Consider the following 16558-nt stretch of genomic DNA (forward strand, 5'->3'; position numbering starts at 1 on the left):
TGAAGATGGAAATATATACCCAGCTATCTGCATGGAAATGGAAATATCTACACAGCTATCTGCATATAGATGGAGATATCTACACAGCAATCTCTTTACACATGGAAATAACTACACCGCTATCTGTATGAACATGGACATATCTACACCGCCATCTGTATGAACATGGAAATATCTGCACCGCCATCTGTATGAACATATAAATATCTACACCGCCATCTGTATTAAGATGGAGATATCTACACCGCTATCTGAATAAACATGGAAATATCTACAGCGCTATCTGTATAAACATGGAAATATCTACACCACTATCTGTATAAACATGGAAATATCTACACCGCTACCTGTATAAACACGGAAATATCAACACCGCTATCTGTATGAACCTGGAAATGTCTACACCGCTATCTGAATGAACATGGAAATATCTACAAAGCTATCTGTTTGAACATGTAAATATCTACACCACTATCTGCATGAAAATGGAAATATCTACAAAGCTATCTGCATATACATGGAAATATCTACACAGCTATCTCTTTACACATGGAAAGAACTACACCGCTATCTCTATAATCATGGAAATATCTACACCGCCATCTGTATGAACATGGAAATATCTGCACCGCCATCTGTATGAACATATAAATATCTACACCGCCATCTGTATTAAGAAGGAAATATCTAAACCACTATCTGTATAAACATGGAAATATCTACACCGCTGCCTGTATAAACATGGAAATATCAGCACCGCTCTCTGTATGAAAATGGAGATATCTACACCGCTTTCTGTGTGAACATGGAAATATCTACACTGCTATCTGTATGAACATGGAAATAGCTACACCGTTATCTGTATGAACATGGAAATAGCTACACCGCTATCTGTATGAACATGGAAATATCTACACCGCTATCTGTATGAACATGGATATATCTACTCAGCCATCTGGATGAACATGGAAATATCTACACCGCTATCTGTATGAACTTGGAAATATCTACACCGCTATCTGTATGAACTTGGATATATCTACACAGCCACCTGGATGAACATGGAAATATCTACACCGCTATCTGTGTAAACATGCATACATCTTCACCGCTATCTGTATAAACATGGAAATATCTACACTGCTATCTTTATGAACATGGAAATATCTGCACCGCTGCCAGTATAAACATGGAAATATCAGCACCGCTATCTGCATGAAAATGGAAATATATACACAGTTATCTGCATATACATGGAAATATCTACACAGCTATCTCTTTACACATGGAAATAACTACACCGCTATTTGTATGAACATGGAAATAACTTCACCGCCCTCTGTATGAACATGGATATATCTACACAGCCATCTGGATGAACATGGAAATATCTACACCGCTATCTGTATGAACATGGAAATATCTACACCGCTATCTGTGTAAACATGCATACATCTTCACCGCTATCTGTAAAAACATGGAAATATCTACACTGCTATCTGTATGAACATGGAAATATCTACACCGCTATCTGTTTGAACATGGAAATATCTACACGGCTATCTGCATGAAAATGGAAATATCTACACAGCAATCTGCGTATACATGGAAATATCTACAAAGCTATCTCTTTACACATGGAAATAAGTACAGCGATATCTCTATAAACATGGAAATAGCTACACCGCCATCTGTATGAACATGGAAATATCTGCACCGCCATCTGTATGAACATTTAAATATCTTCACCGCCATCTATATTAATATGGAGATATCAACACCGCTATCTGTATAAACCTGGAAATATCTACACCGCTATCTGTATAAACATGGAAATATCTACACCGCAATCTGTATGAATATGGAAATATCTACACCGCTACCTGTATAAACATTTAAATATCAGCACCGATCTGTATGAACATGGAAATATCTACACCGCTATCTCTATGAACATGGAAATATCTATACCGCTATCTGTATGAACATGGAAATATCTACACCGCCATCTGTATGAACACGGAAATATCTGCACCGCCATCTGTATGAACATATAAATAACTACACGGCCATCTGTATTAAGATGGAGATATCTACACCGGTATCTGTATAAACATGGAAATATCTACACCGCTATCTGTATAAACATGGAAATACCTACACCGCTATCTGTATAAACATGGAAATATCTACACCGCTACCTGTATAAACATGGAAATATCTACAACGCTACCTGTATAAACATGGAAATATCAGCACCGCTATCTGTATGAACATGCAAATATCTACACAGCCATCTGGATGAATATGGAAATATCTACACCGCTATCTGTATGAACATGGAAATAGCTACACCGCTATCTGTATGAACATGGAAATATCTACACCACTATCTGTATGAACATGGAAATATCTTCACCGCCATCTGTATGAACATGGATATATCTACACAGCCATCTGGATGAACATGGAAACATCTACACCGCTATATGTATGAACATGGAAATAGCTACACCGCTATCTGTACGAACATGGAAATAGCTACACCGCTATCTGTATGAACATGGAAATATCTACACCGCTATCTGTATGAACATGGAAAAATCTTCACCGCCATCTGTACGAACATGGGTATGTCTACACAGCCATCTGGATGAACATGGAAATATCTACACCGCTATCTGTATGAAAATGGAAATATCAACACAGCTATCTGTGTAAACATGCATACATCTTCACCGCTATCTGTATAAACATGGAAATATCAGCACCGCTATCTGTATGAACATGGAAATATCTACACAGCCTTCTGGATGGACATGGAAATATCTACACCGCTATCTGCATGAAAATGGTAATATCTACAAAGCTATCTGCATATACATGGAAATATCTACAAAGATATCTATTTACACATGGAAATAACTACACCGCTATCTCTATAAACATGGAAATATCTACACCGCTATCTGTATAAACATGGAAATATCTGCACCGCTATCTGTATGAACATCGAAATATCTACACCGCTATCTTTATGAACATGGAAATATCTACACCGATATCTGTATGAACATGGAAATATCTTCACCGCCATCTGTATGATCATGGATATATCTACACAGCCATCTGGGTGAACATGGAAATATCTACACCACTATCTGTATGAACATGGAAATATCTACACCGCTATCTGTGTAAACATGCATACATCTTCACCGCTATCTGTATAAACATGGAAATATCTACACCGCTATCTGTATAAGCAGGGAAATATGTACTCCACTACCTGTATAAACATGGAAATATCTGCACCGCTATCTGTATGAACATGGAAATATCTACACAGCCATCTGGATGAATATGGAAATATCAGCACCGCTATCTGTATGAACATGGATATGTCTACACAGCCATCTGGATGAACATGGAAATATCTACACCGCTATCTGTATGAACATGGAAATATCTTCACCGCTACCTGTGTAAACAAGTATACATCTTCACCGCTATCTGTATAAACATGGCAATATCTACACCGCTATCTGTATGAACATGGAAATATCTACACCGCTATCTGTTTGAGCATGGAAATATCTACACCGCTATCTGCATGAAAATGGAAATATCTACACAGCTATCTGCATATACGTGGAAATATCTACAAAGCTATCTCTTTACACATGGAAATAACTACACCGATATCTCTATAAACATGGAAATATCTACACCGCCATCTGTATGAACATGGAAATATCAGCACCGCTATCTGTATGAACAAGGATATGTCTACACAGCCATCTGGATGAACATGGAAATATCTACACCGCTATCTGTATGAACATGGAAATATCTACACCGCTATCTGTGTAAACAAGCATACGCCTTCACCTCTATCTGTATAAACATGGAAATATCTACACCGCTATCTGTATGAACATGGAATTGTCTACACCGCTATCTGTTTGAGCATGGAAATATCTACACCGCTATCTGTATGAACATGGAAATAGCTACACCGCTATCTGTATGAACATGGAAGTATCTACACCTCAATCTGTATGAACATGGAAATATCTGCACCGCCATCGGTATGAACATATAAATATCTGCACCGCCATCTGTATTAAGATGGAGATATCTACACCGCTATCTGTATAAACATGGAAATATCTACACCGCTATCTGTATGAGCATGGAAATATCTACACCGCTATCTCTATGAACATGGAAATTTCTACACCACTATCTATATGAACATGGAAATAGCTGCACCGCTATCTGTATGAACATGGAAATATCTACACCACTACCTGTATGAACATGGAAATATCTACACCGCTATCTGTATGAACATGGATATATCTACACAGCCATCTGGATGAACATGGAAATATCTACACCGCTATCCGTATGAACATGGAAATATCTACAATTCTATCTGTGTAAATATGCATACATCTTCACCGCAATCTGTATAAACATGGAAATATCTACACCGCTATCTGTATGAACATGGAAATATCTACACCGCTATCTGAACATGGAAATATCTACACCGCTATCTGCATGAAAATGGAAATATCTACACAGCTATCTGCATATACATGGAAATATCTACACAGCTATCTCTTTACACATGGAAATAACTACACCGCTATCTGTATGAACATGGAAATATCTACCCCGCCATCTGTATGAACACGGAAATATCTGCACCGCCATCTGTATGAACATATAAATATCTACACGGCCATCTGTATTAAGATGGAGATATCTACACCGGTATCTGTATAAACATGGAAATATCTACACCGCTATCTGTATGAACATGGAAATATCTACACCGCTACCTGTATAAACATGGAAATATCTACACCGCTACCTGTATAAACATGGAAATATCAGCACCGCTATCTGTATGAACATGGAAATATCTACACAGCCATCTGGATGAATATGGAAATATCTACACCGCTATCTGTATGAACATGGAAATAGCTACACCGCTATCTGTATGAACATGGAAATATCTACACCACTATCTGTATGAACACGGAAATATCTTCACCGCCATCTGTATGAACATGGATATATCTACACAGCCATCTGGATGAACATGGAAATATCTACACCGCTATATGTATGAACATGGAAATAGCTACACCGCTATCTGTACGAAGATGGAAATAGCTACACCGCTATCTGTATGAACATGGAAATATCTACACCGCTATCTGTATGAACATGGAAATATCTTCACCGCCATCTGTACGAACATGGGTATGTCTACACAGCCATCTGGATGAACATTGAAATATCTACACCGCTATCTGTATGAAAATGGAAATATCTACACCGCTATCTGAGTAAACATGCATACATCTTCACCGCTGTCTGTAAAAACATGGAAATATCTACACCGCTATCTGTATGAACATGGAAATATCTACACCGCTATCTGTTTCAGCATGGAAATATCTACACCGCTGTCTGCATGAAAATGGAAATATCTACACAGCTATCTGCATATACATGGAATTATCTACAAAGCTATCTCTTTAAACATGGAAATAACTACACCGATATCTCTATAAACATGGAAATATCTACACCGCCATCTGTATGAACATGGAAATATCAGCACCGCTATCTGTATGAACATGGAAATATCTACACAGCCATCTGGATGAACATGGAAATATCTACACTGCTATCTGTATGAACATGGAAATAGCTACACCGCTATCTGTATGAACATGGAAGTATCTACACCTCAATCTGTATGAACATGGAAATATCTGCACCGCCATCTGTATGAACATATAAATATCTGCACCGCCATCTGTATTAAGATGGAGATATCTACACCGCTATCTGTATAAACATGGAAATATCTACACCGCTATCTGTATGAGCATGGAAATATCTACACCGCTATCTCTATGAACATGGAAATTTCTACACCACTATCTATATGAACATGGAAATAGCTGCACCGCTATCTGTATGAACATGGATATATCTACACAGCCATCTGTATGAACATGGAAATATCTACACCGCTATCTGTATGAACATGGATATATCTACACAGCCATCTGGATGAACATGGAAATATCTACACCGCTATCCGTATGAACATGGAAATATCTACAATGCTATCTGTGTAAATATGCATACATCTTCACCGCAATCTGTATAAACATGGAAATATCTACACCGCTATCTGTATGAACATGGAAATATCTACACCGCTATCTGAACATGGAAATATCTACACCGCTATCTGCATGAAAATGGAAATATCTACACAGCTATCTGCATATACATGGAAATATCTACACAGCTATCTCTTTACACATGGAAATAACTACATCGCTATCTGTATGAACATGGAAATATCTACCCCGCCATCTGTATGAACACGGAAATATCTGCACCGCCATCTGTATGAACATATAAATATCTACACGGCCATCTGTATTAAGATGGAGATATCTACACCGGTATCTGTATAAACATGGAAATATCTACACCGCTATCTGTATGAACATGGAAATATCTACACCGCTACCTGTATAAACATGGAAATATCTACACCGCTACCTGTATAAACATGGAAATATCAGCACCGCTATCTGTATGAACATGGAAATATCTACACAGCCATCTGGATGAATATGGAAATATCTACACCGCTATCTGTATGAACATGGAAATAGCTACACCGCTATCTGTATGAACATGGAAATATCTACACCACTATCTGTATGAACATGGAAATATCTTCACCGCCATCTGTATGAACATGGATATATCTACACAGCCATCTGGATGAACATGGAAATATCTACACCGCTATATGTATGAACATGGAAATATCTACACCGCTATCTGTACGAAGATGGAAATAGCTACACCGCTATCTGTATGAACATGGAAATATCTACACCGCTATCTGTGTAAACAAGCATACGTCTTCACCGCTATCTGTATAAACATGGAAATATCTACACCGCTATCTGTATGAACATGGAATTGTCTACACCGCTATCTGTTTGAGCATGGAAATATCTACACCGCTATCTGCATGAAAATGGAAATATCTACACAGCTATCTGAATATACATGGAAATATCTACAAAGCTATCTCTTTACACATGGAAATAACTACACCGATATCTCTATAAACATGGAAATATCTACACCGCCATCTGTATGAACATGGAAATATCAGCACCGCTATCTGTATGAACATGGAAATATCTACACAGCCATCTGGATGAACATGGAAATATCTACACTGCTATCTGTATGAACATGGAAATAGCTACACCGCTATCTGTATGAACATGGAAGTATCTACACCTCAATCTGTATGAACATGGAAATATCTGCACCGCCATCTGTATGAACATATAAATATCTGCACCGCCATCTGTATTAAGATGGAGATATCTACACCGCTATCTGTATAAACATGGAAATATCTACACCGCTATCTGTATGAGCATGGAAATATCTACACCGCTATCTCTATGAACATGGAAATTTCTACACCACTATCTATATGAACATGGAAATAGCTGCACCGCTATCTGTATGAACATGGAAATATCTACACCACTACCTGTATGAACATGGAAATATCTACACCGCTATCTGTATGAACATGGATATATCTACACAGCCATCTGGATGAACATGGAAATATCTACACCGCTATCCGTATGAACATGGAAATATCTACAATGCTATCTGTGTAAATATGCATACATCTTCACCGCAATCTGTATAAACATGGAAATATCTACACCGCTATCTGTATGAACATGGAAATATCTGCACCGCTATCTGAACATGGAAATATCTACACCGCTATCTGCATGAAAATGGAAATATCTACACAGCTATCTGCATATACATGGAAATATCTACACAGCTATCTCTTTACACATGGAAATAACTACACCGCTATCTGTATGAACATGGAAATATCTACCCCGCCATCTGTATGAACACGGAAATATCTGCACCGCCATCTGTATGAACATATAAATATCTACACGGCCATCTGTATTAAGATGGAGATATCTACACCGGTATCTGTATAAACATGGAAATATCTACACCGCTATCTGTATGAACATGGAAATATCTACACAGCCATCTGGATGAACATGGAAATATCTACACTGCTATCTGTATGAACATGGAAATAGCTACACCGCTATCTGTATGAACATGGAAGTATCTACACCTCAATCTGTATGAACATGGAAATATCTGCACCGCCATCTGTATGAACATATAAATATCTGCACCGCCATCTGTATTAAGATGGAGATATCTACACCGCTATCTGTATAAACATGGAAATATCTACACCGCTATCTGTATGAGCATGGAAATATCTACACCGCTATCTCTATGAACATGGAAATTTCTACACCACTATCTATATGAACATGGAAATAGCTTCACCGCTATCTGTATGAACATGGAAATATCTACACCACTACCTGTATGAACATGGAAATATCTACACCGCTATCTGTATGAACATGGATATATCTACACAGCCATCTGGATGAACATGGAAATATCTACACCGCTATCCGTATGAACATGGAAATATCTACAATGCTATCTGTGTAAATATGCATACATCTTCACCGCAATCTGTATAAACATGGAAATATCTACACCGCTATCTGTATGAACATGGAAATATCTACACCGCTATCTGAACATGGAAATATCTACACCGCTATCTGCATGAAAATGGAAATATCTACACAGCTATCTGCATATACATGGAAATATCTACACAGCTATCTCTTTACACATGGAAATAACTACACCGCTATCTGTATGAACATGGAAATATCTACCCCGCCATCTGTATGAACACGGAAATATCTGCACCGCCATCTGTATGAACATATAAATATCTACACGGCCATCTGTATTAAGATGGAGATATCTACACCGGTATCTGTATAAACATGGAAATATCTACACCGCTATCTGTATGAACATGGAAATATCTACACCGCTACCTGTATAAACATGGAAATATCTACACCGCCACCTGTATAAACATGGAAATATCAGCACCGCTATCTGTATGAACATGGAAATATCTACACAGCCATCTGGATGAATATGGAAATATCTACACCGCTATCTGTATGAACATGGAAATAGCTACACCGCTATCAGTATGAACATGGAAATATCTACACCACTATCTGTATGAACATGGAAATATCTTCACCGCCATCTGTATGAACATGGATATATCTACACAGCCATCTGGATGAACATGGAAATATCTACACCGCTATATGTATGAACATGGAAATAGCTACACCGCTATCTGTACGAAGATGGAAATAGCTACACCGCTATCTGTATGAACATGGAAATATCTACACCGCTATCTGTATGAACATGGAAATATCTTCACCGCCATCTGTACGAACATGGGTATGTCTACACAGCCATCTGGATGAACATGGAAATATCTACACCGCTATCTGTATGAAAATGGAAATATCTACACCGCTATCTGTGTAAACATGCATACATCTTCACCGCTGTCTGTAAAAACATGGAAATATCTACACCGCTATCTGTATGAACATGGAAATATCTACACCGCTATCTGTTTCAGCATAGAAATATCTACACCGCTGTCTGCATGAAAATGGAAATATCTACACAGCTATCTGCATATACATGGAATTATCTACAAAGCTATCTCTTTAAACATGGAAATAACTACACCGCTATCTCTATAAACATGGAAATATCTACACCGCCATCTGTATGAACTTGGAAATATCTGCACCGCCATCTGTATGAACATAAAAATATCTGCACCGCCATCTGTATTAAGATGGAGAAATCTACACCGCTATCTGTATAAACATGGAAATATCTACACCGCTATATGTATAAACATAGAAATATCTACACTGCTATCTGTATAAACATGGAAATATCTACACCGCTATCTGTATAAACATGGAAATATCAGCACCGCTATCTGTATGAACAAGGAAATATCTACACCGCTATCTGTATGAACATGGAAATATCTACACCGATATCTGTATGAACATGGAAACATCTTCACCGCCATCTGTATGAACATAGATAAATCTACACAGCCATCTGTATGAACATGGAAATATCAGCACCGCTGTCTGTATGAACATGGAAATATCTACACCGATATCTGTATGAACATGGAAATATCTACACCGCTATCTGTATGAACATGGAAATATCTTCACCGCCATCTGTGAGAACATGGATATATCTACACAGCCATCTGGATGAACATTTAAATATCTACACCGCTATCTGTATGAACATGGAAATATCTACACCGCTATCTGTGTAAACATACATACATCTTCACCACTATCTGTTTAAACATGGAAATATCTACACTGATATCTGTATGAACATGGAAATATCTACACCACTATCTGTTTGAACATGGAAATATCTACACCGGTATCAGCATGAAAATGGAAATATCTACAAAGCTATCTGCATATACATGGAAATATCTGTACAGCTATCTATTTACACATGGAAATAAATACACCGCTATCTCTATAAACATGGAAATATCTACACCGCCATCTGTATGAACATGGAAATACCTACACCGCCATCAGTATGAACATATAAATATCTACACCGCCATCTGTATTAAGATGAAGATATCTACACCGCTATCTGTATAAACATGGAAATATCTACACCGCTATCTGTATAAACATGGAAATATCTACACCGCTATCTGTATAAACATGGAAATATCTACACCGCTACCTGTATAAACATGGAAATATCAGCACCGCAATCTGTATGAACATGGAAATATCTACACCGCTATCTGTATGAACATAGAAATATCTACACCGCTATCTGTATGAACATGGAAATAGCTACACCGCTATCTGTAGGAACATGGAAATAGCTACACCGCTGCCTGTATAAACATGGAAATATCAGCACCGCTATCTGTATGAACATGGAAATATCTACACCACTATCTGCATGAACATGGATATATCTACACAGCCATCTGGATGAACATGGAAATATCTACACCACTATCTGTATGAACATGGAAATATCTACACCGCTATCTGTGTAAACATGCATACATCTTCACCGCTACCTGTATAAACATGGAAATATCTACACCGCTACCTGTATGAACATGGAAATATCTACACCGCTATTTGCATGAAAATGGAAATATCTACACTGCTATCTGCATATACATGGAAATATCTACACAGCTATATCTTTACACATGGAAATAACTACACCGCTATCTGTATGAACATGGAAATATCCACACGGCCATCTGTAAGAACATGGAAATATTGCACCGCCATCTGTATGAACATATAAATATCTACACCGCAAGCTGTATTAAGATGGAGATATCTACACCGCTATCTGTATAAACATGGAAATATCTACACCGCTTTCTGTATAAACATGGAAATATCTACACCGCTATCTGTATAAACATGGAAATATCTACACCGCTACCTGTATAAACATGGAAATATCAGCACCGCTATCTGTATGAACATGGAAATATCTACACCGCTATCTGTATGAACATGGATATATCTACACAGCCCTCTGGATGAACATGGAAATATCCACACCGCTATCTGTGTAAACATGCATACATCTTCACCTCTAACTGTATAAACATGGAAATATCTACACCGCTATCTGTATGAACATGGAAATATCTACACCGCTATCTGTTTGAAGATGGAAATACATACACCGCAATCTGCATGAAAATCGAAATATCTACACAACTATCTGCATATACATGGAAATATCTACACAGCTATCTCTTTACACATGGAAATAACTACACCGCTGTCTGTATGAACATGGAAATATCTACACCGCCATCTGTATGAACATGGAAATATCTGCACCGCCATCTGTATGAACATATAAATATCTACACCGCCATCTGTATTAAGATGGAGATATCTACACCGCTATCTGAATAAACATGGAAATATCTACATCGCTATCTGTATAAACAAGGAAATATCTACAATGCTTTCTGTATAACCATGGAAATATCTACACCGCTATCTGTATGAACATGGAAATATCTACACTGCTATCTGTATGAACATGGAAATATCTGCATCGCCATCTGTATGAACATATAAATATCTACACCACCATCTGTATTAAGATGGAGATATCTACACCACTATCTGAATAAACATGGATATATCTACACCGCTATCTGTATAAACATGGAAATATCTACACCGCTGCCTGTATAAACATGGAAATATCAGCACTGCTATCTGTATTAACATGGAAATATCTACATCGCTATCTGTATGAACATGGAAATAACTACACCGCTATCTGTATGAACATGGAAATAGCTACACCGTTATCTGTATGAACATGGAAATAGCTACACCACTATCTGTATGAACATGGAAATATCTACACCGCTATCTGCATGAACATGGATATATCTACACAGCCATCTCGATGAACATGGAAATATCTACACCACTATCTGTATGAACATGGAAATATCTACACCGCTATCTGTATGAACATGGATATATCTACACAGCAATCTGGATGAACATGGAAATATCTACACCGCTATCTGTGTAAACATGCATAGATCTAAACCGCTATCTGTATAAACATGGAAATATCTACTCCGCTATCTGTTTGAACATGGAAATATCTACACCGCCATCTGTATGAACACGGAAATAACTGCACCGCCATCTGTATGAACATATAAATATCTACACCGCCATCTGTATTAAGATGGAGATATCTACACTGCTATCTGTATAAACATGGAAATATCTACACCGCCATCTGTATTAAGAAGGAAATATCTAAACCGCTATCTGTATAAACATGGAAATATCTACACCGCTGCCTGTATAAACAAGGAAATATCAGCACCGCTATCTGTATGAACATGGAAATATCTACACCGCTATCTGTATGAACATGGAAATATCTACACCGCTATCTGTATGAACATGGAAATAGCTACACCGCTATCTGTATGAACATGGATATATCTACAAAGCCATCTGGATGAACATGGAAATATCTACACCGCTATCTGTGTAAACATGCATAGATCTTCACCGCTATCTGTATAAACATGGAAATATATACACCGCTATCTGTATGAACATGGAAATATCTACATCGCTATCTGTATGAACATGGAAATGTCTACACCGCTATCTGTTTGAACATGGAAATATCTACACCGCTATCTGCATGAAAATGGAAATATCTACACTGCTATCTGCATATACATTTAAATATCTACACAGGTATCTCTTTACACATGGAAATAACTACACCGCTATCTGTATGAACGTGGAAATATCTACACCGCCATCTGCATGAACATGGAAATATCTGCACCGTGATCTGTATGAACATATAAATATCTACACCGCCATTTCTGTTAAGATGGAGATATCTACACTGCTATCTGTATGAACATGGAAATATCTACACCGCTATCTGTATGAACATGGAAATATCTACACTGCTATCTGTATGAACATGGAAATATCTACACCGCTATCTGTTTGAACATGGAAATATCTACACCGCTGTCTGCATGAAAATGGAAATATCTTCACAGCTATCTGCAAATACATGGAAATATCTACACAGCTATCTCTTAACACATGGAAATAACTACACCGCTATCTCTATAAACATGGAAATATCTACACCGCTATCTGTATGAACATGGAAATATCTGTACCGCCATCTGTATGAACATATAAATATCTACACCGCCATCTGTATTAAGAAGGAAATATCTAAACCGCTGTCTGTATGAACTTTGAAATATCTACACCGCTATCTGTATGAACATGGAAATATCTACACCGCTATCTGTGTAAACATTCATACATCTTCACCGCTATCTGTATAAACATGGAAATGTCTACAAGGCTATCTGTATGAACATGGAAATATCTACACCGCTATCTGTACGAACATGGAAATATCTAAACCGCTATCTGCATGAAAATAGAAATATCTACACAGCTATCGGCATATACATGGAAATATCTACACAGCTATCTCTTTACACATGGAAATAACTACACCGCTATCTGTATGAACAAGGAAATATCTGCACCGCCATCTGTATGAACACATAAATATCTACACCGCCATCTGTATTAAGATGGAGATAGCAACACCGCTATCTGTAAACATGGAAATATCTACACCGCTATCTGTATAAACATGGAAATATCTACACCGCTATCTGTATAATCATGGAAATATCAGCACCACTATCTGTATGAATATGGAAATATCAGCCCCTCTATCTGTATGAAAATGGAAGTATCTACACCGCTATCTGTATGAACATGGAAATATCTACACCGCGATCTGTATGAATACGGAAATATCTACACCGCTATCTGTTTGAACATGGAAATATCTACACCGCTATCTGTATGAACACGGAAATATCTACACTGCTATCTGTTTGAACATGGAAATATCTAAACCGCTATCTGCATGAAAATGGAAATATATACACAGCTATCTGCATATACATGGAAATATCTACACAGCTATCTCTTTACACATGGAAATAACTACACCGCTATCTGTATGAACATGGAAATATCTTCACCGCCCTCTGTATGAACATGGATATATCTACACAGCCATCTGGATGAACACGGAAATTTCTACACCGCTATCTGTATGAACATGGAAATATCTACACCGCTATCTGTTTCAGCATGGAAATATCTACACCGCTGTCTGCATGAAAATGGAAATATCTACACAGCTATCTGCATATACATGGAATTATCTACAAAGCTATCTCTTTAAACATGGAAATAACTACACCGCTATCTCAATAAACATGGAAATATCTACACCGCCATCTGTATGAACTTGGAAATATCTGCACCGCCATCTGTATGAACATAAAAATATCTGCACCGACATCTGTATTAAGATGGAGAAATCTACACCGCTATCTGTATAAACATGGAAATATCTACACCGCAATATGTATAAACATAGAAATATCTACACCGCTATCTGTATAAACATGGAAATATCTACACCGCTATCTGTATAAACATGGAAATATCAGCACCGCTATCTGTATGAACAAGGAAATATCTACACCGCTATCTGTATGAACATGGAAATATCTACACCGATATCTGTATGAACACGGAAACATCTTCACCGCCATCTGTATGAACATAGATAAATCTACACAGCCATCTGTATGAACATGGAAATATCAGCACCGCTGTCTGTATGAACATGGAAATATCTACACCGATATCTGTAAGAACATGGAAATATCTACACCGCTATCTGTATGAACATGGAAATATCTTCACCGCCATCTGTGAGAACATGGATATATCTACACAGCCATCTGGATGAACATGGAAATATCTACACCGCTATCTGTATGAACATGGAAATATCTACACCGCTATCTGTGTAAACATACATACATCTTCACCACTATCTGTTTAAACATGGAAATATCTACACTGCTATCTGTATGAACATGGAAATATCTGCACCACTATCTGTTTGAACATGGAAATATCTACACCGGTATCAGCATGAAAATGGAAATATCTACAAAGCTATCTGCATATACATGGAAATATCTGTACAGCTCTCTATTTACACATGGAAATAAATACACCGCTATCTCTATAAACATGGAAATATCTACACCGCCATCTGTATGAACATGGAAATATCTACACCGCCATCAGTATGAACATATAAATATCTACACCGCCATCTGTATTAAGATGAAGATATCTACACCACTATCTGTATAAACATGGAAATATCTACACCGCTATCCGTATAAACATGGAAATATCTACACCGCTATCTGTACGAACATGGAAATATCTAAACCGCTATCTGCATGAAAATAGAAATATCTACACAGCTATCGGCATATACATGGAAATATCTACACAGCTATCTCTTTACACATGGAAATAACTACACCGCTATCTGTATGAACAAGGAAATATATGCACCGCCATCTGTATGAACACATAAATATCTACACCGCCATCTGTATTAAGATGGAGATAGCAACACCGCTATCTGTAAACATGGAAATATCTACACCGCTATCTGTATAAACATGGAAATATCTACACCGCTATCTGTATAATCATGGAAATATCAGCACCGCTATCTCTATGAATATGGAAATATCAGCCCCTCTATCTGTATGAAAATGGAAGTATCTACACCGCTATCTGTATGAACATGGAAATATCTACACCGCGATCTGTATGAATACGGAAATATCTACACCGCTATCTGTTTGAACATGGAAATATCTACACCGCTATCTGTATGAACACGGAAATATCTACACTGCTATCTGTTTGAACATGGAAATATCTAAACCGCTATATGCATGAAA

The sequence above is a fragment of the Gorilla gorilla genome, chromosome 1 (assembly GCF_029281585.2).
Source record: "Gorilla gorilla gorilla isolate KB3781 chromosome 1, NHGRI_mGorGor1-v2.1_pri, whole genome shotgun sequence".
In the NCBI taxonomy this organism is placed as follows: domain Eukaryota; kingdom Metazoa; phylum Chordata; class Mammalia; order Primates; family Hominidae; genus Gorilla; species Gorilla gorilla.